The sequence below is a fragment of the Fukomys damarensis genome, unplaced genomic scaffold, assembly GCF_012274545.1.
Source record: "Fukomys damarensis isolate Sample0158 unplaced genomic scaffold, DMR_v1.0_HiC HiC_scaffold_7, whole genome shotgun sequence".
NCBI classification, from domain to species: Eukaryota; Metazoa; Chordata; class Mammalia; order Rodentia; family Bathyergidae; genus Fukomys; species Fukomys damarensis.
Window position 1 is genome coordinate 23,716,157 of NW_022900919.1, and position 15,133 is coordinate 23,731,289.

The following is a 15,133-nucleotide window of genomic DNA, read 5'->3' on the forward strand; positions in this document are numbered from 1 at the left end:
AAAAAAAAAAAAAAAAAAAAAAAAAAAAAAAAAAAAGTGATTGGCAAGCAAAGTTAAAATAACAGTGAGATAGCATGTCTTACCTCCAAAGCTAGAAAGTTGTTTTAATAAATATGGGAAAAAATGTTCAACATCACTGATCATTCAAGAGATATGTACGACTTAGAACAATGCTGAGAGTCCATCTCACTCCACAAAAATGGCTCTTATCAAGAAATCAACCAATAACAAATGCTGAAGGGGCTGTAGGGAAAAGGGACCCTTCTCCACTGTTGCTGAGAGTGTAGGCTGGTACAAACACTACTGATGGAGATTCCTCAGAAAACTAAAACTAGAGGTTCCATTTGACCCAGCTACTCCCCTTCTTGGTGTCTTCCCAAAAGAATTAAAGCCATGGGCCAGGGATTTAGCTCAGTAGTACTGCACCTGCCTTGTAAGTGTAAGGTCCTGAGTTTGATCCCTGGTACCACACACACAAAAAAATTAAAGCATCATATCAGTGTTACATGCATACCCATGTTTATAAGGGTACAGTGAGTGTAAATAAGGACCAAAATGTATAATAGATATTGGGAAATGGGAAGAAAATGTTCAAATGGAAAGGGAAACAAGTGGGGGAGGGCAAGAGGGGGAAGGGACTAGAAAGAAAAAGAATAGAAGGAAAGAAATGGAAACAAAGCTTTTGTAAAGGAGAGGAAGAGAGATTGAAGGGAGGGGAGGGGAATAGGCAAAAAGAAGAAACAAGATATATCATGTATAAGTACAAATTCCCTATGATGAATGTGATCGTTATGTATATCTAAAATGTACCAGTAAATTTAAAAATAAAAATAATACTTGAAATTTCCAAGACAGAATAAAACAGGAATAGAAGCCTGGAATGGTAGTACACACCTATCTATAATCCCAGCACTCAGGAGGCTGAGGCAGGAGCATCACTGCAAGTTCCAGGCTACCTTGGGCATAGTGAATTCAAGGCCAACCTGAACTATATAAAGTGACCCTATCTCAAAAAACCAAAACAAAACAAACAAAAGAACGGGAGTAACATTTGTGACTCAAAAATACCAGAATGTAATAGTTTTCAGAATTTAAGTGGACACACTTCTAACAATTGTGCTTTCAGTAGTCTTAGAAATTATTCTTTGATTTTTGGCAGTACTGGGAGTTAAAACCAATAACCTTTGCACTGAGCTATACCCCATACCATTTATTTATGTGTTAGTTAGTTTGCTTTTCTATTATTATTTTGACACAAAGTCACTAAGTTGCCCAGGCTCAGCTTGAATTAGTGATCCTCCAGCCTCAGTCTCCCAGAGTCCTGGAATTACAGGCATGCGCTACCATGCCCAGCTGAAACTATTTTCAAAATGTGGCTGATACGTTTGGCCTGTGAGCCACAGTTTGCCAGTCTTTCCCTAGGTAAAGGGAGCCATCAGTGCTAGCACTGACCCAGAGCTTTGAAGAGAGGGCCCTGGAGTTAGAGAGATGAGAGCCGTTGCAAGAAGCCCAAAGCATCAAGCAGATCTTCTCCCCAGTCCCAGGCTGAGGATCTTCATGGTGAATTAGGTGGATATCGCTGTGTGGATAATGCCCTGGGCCTTGAAAATGCCTTTGAAGACAGTACGATGAGGGAAGGCCTAAGAGGCACCTTAATAGTCTTCCCACATGACCCCCTGGGGTTTAAGGGCTATAGAAAAAAGGATTGAAGACTGGAAAGGCTGCCTACCTCTGTTCTTTAACCCGCCCCCATCCCACACACTGGACACATTTCACTCCCTTAGAGCTCTGGGTACTGGGAGATCATGGTGCTGTACTGATAGAAGGCAGTTGTCCTACTAATGCTATTGGCAGCAGAAGTAAAACAAACAAAATATAAAGCTTCCCTTATGGTCTTGGCAGGGGTTGCAAGGAGTCACTAGCACTGCCCAAGTAGGCTGGCCTGCTGCCGGGTTACCTTTGGCTTACAGAAAGGTTCTCAGAATCCAGTGTGGGTCAGAGTGCCCTGGAACCCTCATGTCCAAGGAGGCTTAGGCTCTTTGAAGTAAAAAAGGACCTGAGCTTTTGTATTTTGTCCCAGTGGTTCTGACTCCAACCAAGGATTAAGACTCTGGGTTGAGGCCTTGCTATTCATAGTGTGGCCTGTGGCTAGGCAGATCACCATCACTGGATGATTGTTACAGGACCTGTGGGGTAACAAGAGCCCTGGGGGATTTTTATGCACCTTACAATTTGAGAAACATGAGGGTTGGATTCTTGACCAGGAAGTGGCCCAGAACAAGGCTTCAGGCCCATGCTGCTCAGGATCTCCAGCTGAGAGACAGGGAAGAGTTCCTATGAGGGGAAAGAGCTTCCTGTCAGGGAAAGGAATAGTTTGTTAAGAAAATGGAAACTGAGTCTGGGGCAGAAAAGACTATGGGTGTAATACAGGCCCTGCCCATAGCTGGAGGCCAGCTACAGTGGCTCTGCCAGCTGTCTGTGCACTTTGCACAGCTTCCTGCTGCCCTGAGACAGCACTACCTGAGTCCACACCCCTCAAACCTTGCTCTTCCTTAGCCCTGAACCAACCTTGGATCCTTTAACAAATTCAACATCTCTTCTCTGAAGATTCCAAGGTCCAGTGTGACATTTGCTCTGGGGGACACTTCTGGAGACCCCACCCCTATCTGGGGTCCCACTCTAGCGCTAGGAGTGTGGGATTACAAAGTGCATCTATAAGCCACTTTTTGGGTTGTATTAACCAGCCCTCCCCAAATCCTGCAGGCACTGCTGCCTCAGACAGCTCACTGCCCTGTCCCTGCTGTTCCTGTGTCCTGCCCACAGCCTCATCATTCAGCCAGTCTTACTCATGTCGTCCTCACTTGAGTGCATCACCTGTTGGAACCCTGATGCTAGAACGTGAAATGGTTGTGTCCATAGGGGAAAATGTGACCCCCTAATCCCAGTGATGCCCTCTGGTTGAACCCACCAGAATCCAAGATTCCAACACCGGGATACAACAGGCACAAGGAGCTGCTTGCTGCAGAGATACATCTGTAGGGGAAACTTCCCAGCAATGGGCAAGACCTAGCCAGCAACCAAACACTGGAAAGGGAGTGAGCTGCCCTTCCAGGCAGACTTAAATAAAAGCTTCAGGCCCAACAAGAGACTTTACCAAATGGACCAGTGACAAGGCCAGGTGAGCCCAACAGCACCTCCCAGCTCTGCAAATAGTATCTACACCTGCACCCTCTCTCAGGTCTTCATGCAGAACCCTGCAGTGACATTGTTGATTGGGAAGGAGAAGAGGAGAGATTGGCCCTTCCTAAGGCCCTGGTCGTCACCTTCTCATCTGACCCTGAGGGTGCAGCTGGGTAGGGTGGGTCTAGAACCTGCAGAAGCTGCCATCCTGGAGCTTTGGAAAAGTCAGTGTGCAGATTTCCCAGAGAGGTCAAGGTGGAACATAGGTCCTCACACCATGGGTGCTAGAGCAGACAACACACAGGTGGAAGATCCCAGCACTAGGTCATGGGAGGTCTGGCCGGCCCCAGGCAAGGCTACTTCAGGATGGGAGGTAGCATCGTGCTGTCTGACACTGGCCAAAGGGGCCTGGATAATCTTAAAGAAGTCTCCATGGGGTGGGACACAGAGAGGGCTGGGTTTCAGGCAACATGGGTTCTCCAGGATGGTACTGAGGTGGCTGAATGGGCCCAGAGGATGCTTAGGGAAGGAGAGCATGTGGCCTGGGTCAGAGATTGAATCTAAACCCTACTGGCTAGAGAGGCCAGACCGCCTCAACTCATTCCTTGCTCCCTGTTGGAGACAGAGCAATAAACCAGTGCCCAGGTCTCCACCCTCCTGGAGCTCAGAGCTGCCCTTTTTGCCACCTCCAGGACTGATGTGGCAGCCGAGGTGTGGCTGAGTCAGCACACAGGACTGGTGGCCTGAATCTTGGGAGCTGGGACTGGCAGCGTGCCCAGCAGAGACACAGGCCCTTCCACACAGCAGTTACCCTGTCCAGGCTTCCTGTCCTAGAGCAAGTGCGGACCTGAGTGTGACCTCATGTCCCAGTTTGCCCAGAGCTCACTCTGCCTTAACACTGTCCTGTAAGCCCCTCTAGTCCACAGCAATGGAGCCTAGGGATAGAGGAGATTCTTTGCAGCTAAGCAGGAGGAGTGGCCAAGTGCAAAGTGAGTCATTTCTGGCAGCACAACAAAAGCCCTCAGGCTGGATCTCCCGGAAGTCTGAATGTTGCCAGCTTGGTATTTGTTACTAGTTTCTCTGAAGGACCACACAGCTGGTTGTTCAGGAAACAATTAATTAGTGGCATCTCTGACCCAAATACCTCCCCATTCTAACTCATTAGTCACTTTTATACTTGAGGAAATGGATTCAGAAAAAACATTTAAGATCAAATAACACATAACTTGGGCCTGTCTGCTCCCCAGGGTGCACTGGGTGTGTGTTTTGCTATCACTCTGGAGTGTGGATGTTTGTTATTTGCTTATCTTTCTCCTGACAGTCTCCCACACAACCCCAGTCTGGTGACTTAGTGTCTAGCATATAATAGGGACTTGGTAAATGCTTAATGAATAAATGCATGAAGACTCATTGTTGCTGTTGCAGAAACCAGGAGTCAAAAGGGTGAAATGAAAGGGTGGAACTGATCATTTTGAAAGGTCTGAATTCAGAATGAGAGGACTAGAATAGACATGGTAGGAATTTGGTTTCAAGTGAGCAAAGAGGCAGCATTCAGACAATGCACAGCCGTCCATGGAGCCTTGTGTTGTTGGGTTTCCTGACCAGGGTCCTGTTTGTTTATGGGGCTCCCCTCCAGTGGGTTCAGCTGGCCTGATCACCAGGCCCAAGGTGCTCTCTCCAGCACACATGTACTTGCTCCTACTGTGGGGCAAGCACTGGACTGAGCATTGGTAGGACATGGGCGAAGAGGAACAAGGATCTCCCAAGAGTGCGTGTGTACTGGGGAAGCTCAGCTCACAGGTGGGAGCACACACACAAAAACACACGCGCACGCGCGTGTGCGCAGTGCAGCAAGGCAGTGAAGTGTCAGGTGTGGGGCCGTGGTGTGACCTGACAGGTAAGCCAGGCCCTTTGGAGCAGCCAGAGGATGCCATGCCCTGCTACTTTGGTCCCACCCTAGGCTCCTCCTTGAGTTCCTTGCAGGCCCTGAGTCTGGAGTGCCACTTGTTTGTGTGTACCACAATTGACAGCTGGTGCCTCGCGTGTGGGCCATTATGACTCCTGTTTTACTCATCTCCACCTTCCCCTCTGCTGCCCTACTAACTTTGATGCTTGGTGTTCGCCTTCTGTGTTACTAACACATTAAATATTTATATGCAATGCCTCATCTATGTAGCAGTGGGCTGGCACTAGGCCCTGTTGATAAATAAGATGAGTGCCTGTGGCATTCAGCATAGGAGGAGGGAGATGATACCCAGCCAGTTCTGTACATGGCTGTAATAGCAAAAGCATTGGTACCATAGGGTGGAGTGGGAATTGGAGGTAGGCAAACCTGAAGTGCTCACTCATTTTCTCCTCCAAAAAACTCCTGAAACCTCCATTACATGCCAGGCACACTGCTAGGTCCTGGAAATACCACAATAAAAAGCTGGCTACCCCACCACATTGGGCTTCAGGTTCTTTCCTGCCTCGGGGCCTTCATACTCACTGCTCCCTTGCTTTCAAGATTTTATTCCATCCCCCTAAGTCCCCCTAAGTTCCACACTTTAATCCTCAGCTCAAAAGCCACCTGTGGGGGATGGCTTCCTTGGCCTCTTCACTGAGGTTGGGCCCCATTATGATGCTCTCATAATAGCCTGTAATCTACTTTCATAGCACTTGTAATTATATATTTATCAGTGGGACTATTTTGTAGGTGTTGGTCTCCCTAACCATCTCTATCAAGGGTCATTTATTATTGTCTTTATGCCATTTAACACGTGGCAATGCAGTTAGTAATGCAAATTAAATGGATGGATGGATGAATGGGTGGATGGATGGATAGATGGACAAACTAGAACTGAGACAGGTACTGATTAAGAGACTGATCTAGTAGTCAGGACAGGACAGTCCGCTGGATTTGATTTGTGGTCACAGGATTTGGCCTGCTTCAGAGGTGAAGCACAGAAATACAAGGTGCCAACATGGGTTCTGACTAATGGCAAGGAAGCTGGAAATATGTAACAGAGAACCAGTTTGGAGGTGTGAGATAAAGAGGTGACCTGCTGAATTTGTGGTCTCTGTTGAGACAACGAAGAAGAAATTTCAAATTACTTTTTGCCACTATGGTAATAGGATACTACTACTGGCTACGCTAAGAAATAAACTTCACCATTTCAGTGGCTTAATACAATAAATTTTTTACCTTTATTTTGTTTTATTTTTGTTTGGGTCCTCATGACAGTCTAATGCAGGCATCTGAGGTCACTGTGGTGACTTAATGACAGTGATTTAGGTGCAGATTCTTTATACCTCATAGCTCCATCCGTCCCACTGTGACCCCAAAGTGCATGTAGTGTCTAGACCAGTAGTGGCAAACTTATGGCATGTGTGCTGGAAGTTTCATTGAAAGCTCTGAGAGATTCACTATCACTGGTCTAGACCCTCTTCCAAACTTTGTATAGCAGTTTCCACATCAAACCATGAGCCCAAACTTCAGACTCATACTGTGCACCCACAGCCCTTCTTACCAAGATGGACATCCAGGCCCAGTGAAAGCAGTGGGCACATGACTGGTATACCCACACTCATTCTAACTTACAGGAGGGAATATGGGTCACATTTTCCAGATTCCCTTGCAGCTAGAGTATGAGATGTGAATTACTTTCTACCAGCCAGATGTACTCACATATGATACTTGCTTTTGTACAGAGAGGAACATGGCGGGGGTTGTGTTGGATGGTGTGTGAACTGGAGGCTACCAGTGGCTTTTTAAATTCAGAGATAGCTCCCTGGAGGTAATTGGTGTGGTAGCTTCTTGCTTCCAAAGCATCCTAATCACACAGATGCAGAAGGTCCTGTGGCATGCAGTTCTGTATTGTGGTTTGGGAGTCCTTCTGGGAGGTTCCTGCTTGTGTTCGTTTGTTTAGTGCTTCCAGTGATTCTGTGATCTGTCTTTAACCCCTAATGAATGCCTTTATGTTTATACTAGCTGGGGTGAATTCTGTGGTTGCAGCTGAGAACACTGACCAACACCCCATGCCTGGGAGGAATACTTCTGCCTGCACCTGGGTTCTTCTTGGCATTTCCATCCAGGCCTTGGGTATAAAGTAGCCGGGGCCTGCCCTTGCTGTGGGTGTGGAGAAGTTCATGTCTTCTTCCTGACCTGGAAGCCAGCCCTGCTGGGTGTTACACCAGCCTCCAAAGAGGGAGCTGTTACTCTTCTTGATATCTCTGGTGGAAAGGAAACGGGAGATGTGGAATGCCCCTTCTTCTCCTGGAAGGAAAGTAGAAAACTATACTCTGCACACCTTTCTGTCACCTGGGCCCAGGGGTACTTCTCTGGCTGTGTGTGTGTGTGTGTGTGTGTGTGTGTGTGTGTACACAAATGAAGGAAAACTCCCCATGGGAATTTGTATAAATTTAATACAGTAAAACCTTGGTTTGTAAGCATAATTCTTTCTGGAAACATGCTTGTAGTCCAAAGTCCTTGCATATCAAAGCACATTTCACCATAAGAAATAATGGAAACTCAGATAATTTGTTCCACAACCCCAAAATATCCATATAGAAATGATTGCAATACTATAATATAATACAAAATAATAAAATATAAAATATAAAGAAAAATAAACAAACCTGCACTTACCTTTGAAAACCTTTGTAGCTGGCACGAGCGAGATAAGAGAGAGAAGGTTTACTATGTAGGATGACTTATTATCACTAATGCAATCATTGCTATCTATTGTCTCAATGGAATCTTTGTTTTTGTGCAACCTTAACAAGGAACCTGCCCAATGACACTTGCTTTTGCCCTCTTTTGAAGATTTCACAGATACGTGACATTGCATTGTAGTTACACTGATTCATCTCCTGCACTGCTTTAACCTTGTTTGGGTGGTGCTTTTCTACAAAATTTTGCAGTTTCCCAGTTTCCTTCCTTATCTCATTTGAAATGAGGGATTCATAGATCTTTTTGTCCTCTTCTTCTGCAGAGAGCTACATAATCTCTTGCTGTTGGGAGACAATCACCCACAATCCTGCAGAGCGGGTGGGGGGGTGGGGGTGGTCAGAGAGAGACTAAGAGAGACAGAAACAGGAACCAGTAGCTCAGCTGTGATGTGATGTTCAGCGTTACATACTACTCATTGCAAGACATCACTCATTTATCAAGTTAAATTTTATTAGAAATGTTTGCTCATCTTGCAGAACACTCACAGAACAAGTTGCTTGCAAAGCAAGGTTTTACTGTACTTGGTTTTGCCCTCAGTGTAGCCTTGACTCCAATTCTGTGCTCTGAGCTTGGACACCTGGGCCTTCCTGGCTCTGGAGGAGCCACCCCCTCAGGGGGACTAAATGCAAAGCAACCAAACCAGAGTTGGTCCCACCTACTTCTTCCTATCTGGACTCTTACATTTGTTCAGTTGTCACTCTGGAGCCAGATACCTCCCACAGGAACTGTACCAGACCAGGAAACTATGAACTGTAATTGAAGGGTTTCCGGGGACTAGTGACCGAAGACCCTCTGTACTCTTAGATATTTACCCAAATGAGTGAAAAACTACATCCACGCACATGAATATTTATAGTAGCTTTATTTATCAGTGCCTAACTTGGAAGCAATCAAGATACCTTTGAGTGGTTGGATGGATAAATAGACAATTCAGACAATTTGACACTTTAGCAATAAAAAGAAATAGGTATTCCCAGGTGACGTGGTGCATGCCTGTAATCCCTTGGGATTAATCACTTGGGAGACTGAGGCAGGAGGATAGCCATGAATTCAAAGCCAGTCTGGGCTATATAACAACCTATCTTTTTTTTTTTTTTTTTTTTTTTTTTTTTTTTGGTACCGGGGATTAAACTCGAGTCCTTGCGCTTTCAAGGCAGGCCACCGAACCACTGAGTTAAATCCCCCGCCCCATTAACCTACCTTGAAAAACTGAAAAAAAAGAACCATCAAGGCATGCAAAGACAAGGAGATACTTTAAATAGTACTAAGTGAAAGAAGTCAATCTAGAAAGTATACTTCCAAGTACGTGAAACTTTGGAGGAAAAAAAAAAAAGGTCAGTGGTTACCAGGGGATGGAGGGTGTAGAGAAGGATGAACAGGTTAGGAGGAGTGGAGTTTTAGGGCAATGAAATACTCCAGTACTAGAGCAGTGGGTGTGCACCATTATACATTTGTCCAGACCCATAGAATGAGGAAAACCAGGGCCAACCGGCTATGAGCTGTGGACTTTGGATGAGAACACTGTGTTCGTGACATGGATTCATCAATCATAACAAATGGATCACTTGGTGAGACCTGCACAGCTCTGTTGGTGCCCCATGTACCGACCTCTGGGTGTGGGAAGTTGATCACGGGGGCAGCTGTGTATGTGAGGTCATGGGGCAAACTGGAATCTCTAAGCCTTGTGCTCAATTTTGCTATGAACCTAAAACAGCTCTGAAAAATAAAGTCTATTTTAAAAAGAAACAACTGACTCCCTTTCTGTCCCCTGCTACTCCAGGCGTAAAGAACTGTTTTTTTCTGTTGCTAAAGAAAGATGCTTGTTTTTACAAAGCAATTTTATTGAGTTAATATTTACATACAATAAAATACACTCATTTTAAGTATACTTTTTGATGTGGTGTTTTTTTTTGTTGTTTTTTTTTTTTTTGGTGGTGTTCAGCTCAAAATTTTTATACATGAAAAACCCCGGGGTAACCACAAGACAGAACCATCCACATACAGAGTATTTCTGTCACCTCAAGAAGTTCCTTCCTGGTGCTATGCAGTATTTGAATAGCCTGGTTCTAGGAAGTCCTTTATGTGCCCTTACAAGATTAGTTGCCTGTTTAACAGTGTCCTACAGACAGAATTATGCAGTATGAAGCTTTTTAATGTCTTGCTTCTTGGTATAATATTTAATTTAATTAATTTATTTATTTGGTACAGGAGTTCGAACTTGGGTCCTTGTGCTTGCGAGGCAGGTGGTGGAACCACTGTGATAAATCCCTGGCCCTGGGATATTTTAAAGATATATCCATGTTGTTGCATTATGAACAGCTGGTTCCTTTTCATTGCTTACTAGGATTCCATGCATTGATATACCACTTTGTTTATCTACCTCTGTGGATGGCTTTGGGATAGTATATATAAAGTCACTGAGGGCCGGGGATATTCCAGGGGGTACTGAGATAGTCTGTTTGTGTGGTTTTAATTTAAATTTTTATGTCAGCAGTGCATGTGGAGTTCTGTTGATTTGCTTATACACCATATATATGTATCAGTTATGAAAAGCTTATTTAAATCTTTTGGCCATTTTAGGAAGTTGTATTGTTTATCTTCATGTTACTATTGCTATACAAATGAGTTCATTACATATTCTGGATACAGGGGTGGTTTTTTTCCAGATATACATATTGTGATTTTTTTTTCCACAACCCATGTCACATCTTCTCAATTTCTTGTATCCTTTGAATATTTTAATTTCAGTGAAGTTCAATTTATTAAAAAATTTTTTTGTGGTACTAAGGATTGAACCTAGGGCCTTTCACAGAGCTGCACCCCTGGCTCATTTTTTAAAAACAATTTTAACATTTTGAGACAGGGTCTGGCTAAGTTGCCCCAGCTGGACTTGAACCTTGATGCAACCTCCAGAGTAGCTGGGATTACGGGTATGCGCTACTACACTTAATGACTTTTTTTTTCTCTCATGGTTTATGAGATTTTTTGGTAATGTGATCAGGTTCTTCCTGATAGGAATTTTGTGGCTATTGTATGATTAAATGAGAGAATGAGGAGTGAGGAGTTTTGGTCTCCAGAGATAAAGAATTATTAATCTGGAGCATTTTAGGAAGAAAAAAATTAGGAGGGAGGTTGCAAAGTCCAGGACCTTGAGCTAGGACACTTGACAATATCATTGGCTAGTATTTGTTAAATGCTTATTATGTTCCAGTCCCTCTTGTACTATTTTTGAATTAATTAACTCATGCAATCCTTAAAACCACCCTGTGGCATCAGTACCATTTTTGTCCCTATGTTACAGACAGGGAAACTGAGTCACAGAGAGATTCAGGAACTTGCTGAGGTAACAGGTGGCAAAACCAAGCTCTGACCTGCACAGTCCAACTCAGGGTTCTCACCTACACCTCTTTGCTGAGTCTGGCCCAGCAGGGCTGCAGACTGACTGGTATCGGTCAAGGAGGCCCACTAGACTGCTGCGGGGGTTCTCACCAGAGTGACCACCAGCCGTCTGTGACAGTGAGCTGTCCAGTCCTCCCCCAGCGGGGGCTAAGCCAAACTTCTGAGGCCTCACAGAAATACAGCAGAGGCCTCTGCTCACCTACAATGTTCTCCTGGGGCCTGGGGTTTCTCTAGGTGTGGCTCACACTCCAGGGTTTGTTTCCATCTCTGCTGGCAGCCTCCTCATCTTGCTCTCTGTCCACTTAGTTTGCATCTCCTGTCTCCACTTATAGTCTTCCCCCTCCATTTTGGTCCATTAGCCTTGGACCAGGTTGGACAGACCTCCTGGGTCTTTATCCTACTCCTGTACCCCACAGGCTGAAGAACAGGGCACCAGAGACCAGCAGCAGGCTCTGTGCTCTCTGCAGGTTGGGCTGCTGGCCACTCGATAAAAATATGAAAATATGACACACAGGGAACATTTGAAAAGATCATGTAAGAAGGCAAAATATATTTTCACTTAGTTTTTTTCTTTTGTAATGGAACCCAGGCTCTGGTGATGCTGAGGGCTGCACTCTGAGCTACAACCTGAGCTCTCAGTTAAATTTTTAAGCCATGAGAAAAGCCTGTTAATTTTGAGGTGGTTCTTCCTTTAGAGTGTCAGGATAGTATCTGATGTCTTCTCAGAACAGGTGTGTTTAAGTGTTTGCAGATGCATAGGTGACGATAACAGAGGAGAGACTACAAAATTAGAGCTGGAAAATTTTTATGTATAATTAAAACATTGCTCTCACCAAAGATCGGAGGTTAAAAAAAAAAGACTTTAAGAATTCTAAAACCCAGGGGCTCAAAATGAGACAGATGAGCTGTGTAAAATATTAATGAAGTCAAAGGTTTGATAGAGTTTAAAACTAAGATAAACTTATAATAGGACTCACCTTTAGTTAGGTTGAAGAGAGACCCCTGAGGCTATAATAACCCATCTGTTTGAAGAGAGTGAGAGAGAATTTGTTCTTATGGAAGATCCTTAATTCTCAAATGTGGGAAATCACTTTAATTTAATAGTTTGGAATTATATTATTTTCATTGCAAGGTAATTATGCATGATGTAGGTTCATTTTGGGTCACTTATGTTTCGATTTCCTCAATGTCATGTGAAGTGTATCAGTGCATCAAATTAGGAAGACCCAGCTTCAGAACCATCCTCACAATCACCTCTGATTTTTCTTGTGTCATGATTGGGTATGGAGCAATTAGCACCAGCTAAATGGAGCAGATCGAGGAGGAAGAGCCTGCAGTCCAGTTGGATGTGCTGGGTGAGCATCACATGCAGACACCGGAGCTACTTCCCAATGTCCCTTGGGAATGGCTGCCTCTGCAAACAATGCTGTGGCCTGGACAGAACTACAGACTTCTCTGTACCCATGAGAATGTGGCTTAATGTGTTCCTGTCACATCAGTATCCTGATTTTCCAGAGCAGAAATGGTATGAATGGCAAAAGATGTGATTAGACATAAAACATAGCTGGGTGTGATGGCACACACCTGTGATCCCAATAGTCAGGAGGCTGGGGCTGAAGGATCACCAAGAATTCAAGGAGATTTCACAGCCAGCCTGAACTACATAGACTCTGTCCAAAAAAAGACATAAAACATGATAAAATGTATTAGCAATGCAGGTGTAGTCTTTCATCCAGCTACAGTGTAAATATCTCATAGTTTATTTTATTAAGTCAAGATGAAGATTAAGACTAGAGAAAAATTTTGCAAATTATCTTCCCCAGGAGAGCCTGCCGGAAATGTCAAGAGTTCTTAGCAATGAAGCACAGAGGAATGAGGTGTGGGAGGGGGTACTCCACCCGGAAACCAGGCAGCACTCAACTGGCCCAGAAGGGTTTTGAAGGCCAGGCAGGCAATCAAAGAGATCCAGGCCTTTATGCTGTAGGGACCAATACCTGGCCTACTTTGCTGCTGAAGACCACTGACCTCCCTGATTATCCCCCATCTTGGAGCCTGGAGTAGAGAAGAGTCTCTTAGTGGGCTCAGAGCACCTCAGGAGGAGGGAGGGAGGGCTGGTGTGGACCTACCCAAGAAAAATGGTCCAGTCCTTAGTTCACCTCCCAGCTAACTGGAATGCTGTTTATTTATATTTCGCTTTCTTACCTCACAATGGTAGGGCAGTTCCTAAGATATTCAGCCAACCACGGAATTCTGTTGAGAAGAGCTGAGATGCAGGGTGGGTTGGGAGGAGGGAAGGAAGAGATCCTCCTGGATGCCTCCCCTGGCATCTGGTGAAGACTTTCTGGTCTTTGGTCCATCACCCCAAAGGCTGCTTGTGCAAAGCTGTGGAGTCTCTGGGAACAGCCTAACCTTTCTTCACTGCCAAGCAACTGGAACCTGCTTCACTTGCGAGGTCCCTTCAGCCTTCTAACAATGCCGTGATCCATCACTGGTGACAGTGATATGCTGCAGACGGTGTGGAGCTGGCCACCCTGTGATGTCCAAGGAACATCCCCTCACAGATGCTCCCCAGTCTGCTTTAAGGGTGGCAGAGAAGTCCAAGGTTGGCAGTGGCTCCTTTTCCAGTGCCCGTAAGTGGTATGGGAGGAAGGACTGCACAGACGGAGTTAAATTGGGGAAACTGCATGGTGTATGTCAGTGGCCGGCAGTGCCTTTAGAATAACGGCCCAAATCCTTATAATTCATCCAAAAAGCATCTGAATCACAGGGGAAAAATAACAATGATCCTTTTCAGGACAAGGAATTTTGTGCAAAATGGCAAAGGGCCTCCCTTCTCCCCAGATGCAGCACTTGCCAGGAAGACACTTCTGCTCTTCACTGGGTACCCACCGGTGTTGCTTGATTTGCATAGTCATGCATGGTGACTTTCTTCCTGGTTCCTTATGGCATGGCCCCACAGCGCCCTCTTGCTTCATCTCTCACTGCTACCTTCTTTATTTTGACATCAGATACCTTCCATGGCTCCACAGTGCCATCAGCTCTGTGGGCTGCATCTCCAACCTGCGCATCTCCTGTGTTGTTACCTGCCTCAGTGGGTCACTCTCTATCATTATTGCTGAGCAGTAGCTCATTTGTTTGTGAACTCTGGTTTGTTATTCAAGGTTCTACTGATGGATGCCAGAGTGGTTTCTAGTCTGGGACCATTATGAAAAACAGCTGCTAAGAACATTCTATACAAGGCTTGGTATAGACATGTATCTTCATGACTTAGGTAAATACTAAGCGTGGAATTACAAGTCATACGCAGGAAGAGGTTTGGGAGAGCTTGAGATCACACCCTAGCCTCCTCACCCAGGCTGGAGGAGAGGCCATGTCTGTGCACTGCAGGTGATATGGTAGGGACACACAGTCCCAGTACTCCACCAACCCACTCAAGCTGTGGGGAGTCTGCTGCTCTGAGCTTAGCCCTGTCCTTCGGAGGGTGGAGTCAGGAAGGCAGTGTCACCTGCAGCATAATTGTCCATAATTGTCCCCACTTCTACCCATCCTGTTCAGTCCCTGGGATGCTGCTTCTCCTCTCAGGGGACAAAATGCTTCACCTGCTTCTCCTAACTCTGCTATTGTGCTCCCTGAACTCCCCTCTTTGGCTTAGCCCTACCCAGTTGGACTGCACTTTGTCCTAAGGTTTGGTCTGTTACCCTCAAGCTGAGTGCTCACAGGTAAAGCCTTGAAATGTTTCACATTTAAATGTAGCCATAAGTCTCTACATATTAAAAAAAAGTCATATTATAATATTTAGTACAGAAAAGAACATGAATATGTCACAAATCTTATAAAAATGCA

General features: G+C 45.0%; 1 protein-coding gene across 5 annotated transcripts in view; it reads left to right on the plus strand.

Annotated features, from left to right (window-relative positions):
- Nucleotides 1-15,133, plus strand: part of Bcl2a1 (BCL2 related protein A1) — a 48,231-nt gene that overhangs the window by 5,986 nt on the left and 27,112 nt on the right. For 2 of the 5 annotated variants that reach the window (XM_033761128.1, XM_033761131.1), the window contains exon 1: nucleotides 13,425-13,920. The exons of 2 other annotated variants lie outside the window; for them this stretch is intronic. The gene's annotated coding sequence lies outside the window, so the exon portion shown is untranslated. Of the gene's footprint in view, nucleotides 1-13,424; nucleotides 13,921-15,133 lie in introns of those variants that run through there. One more of the 5 variants, XM_033761129.1, reaches the window with a different exon arrangement.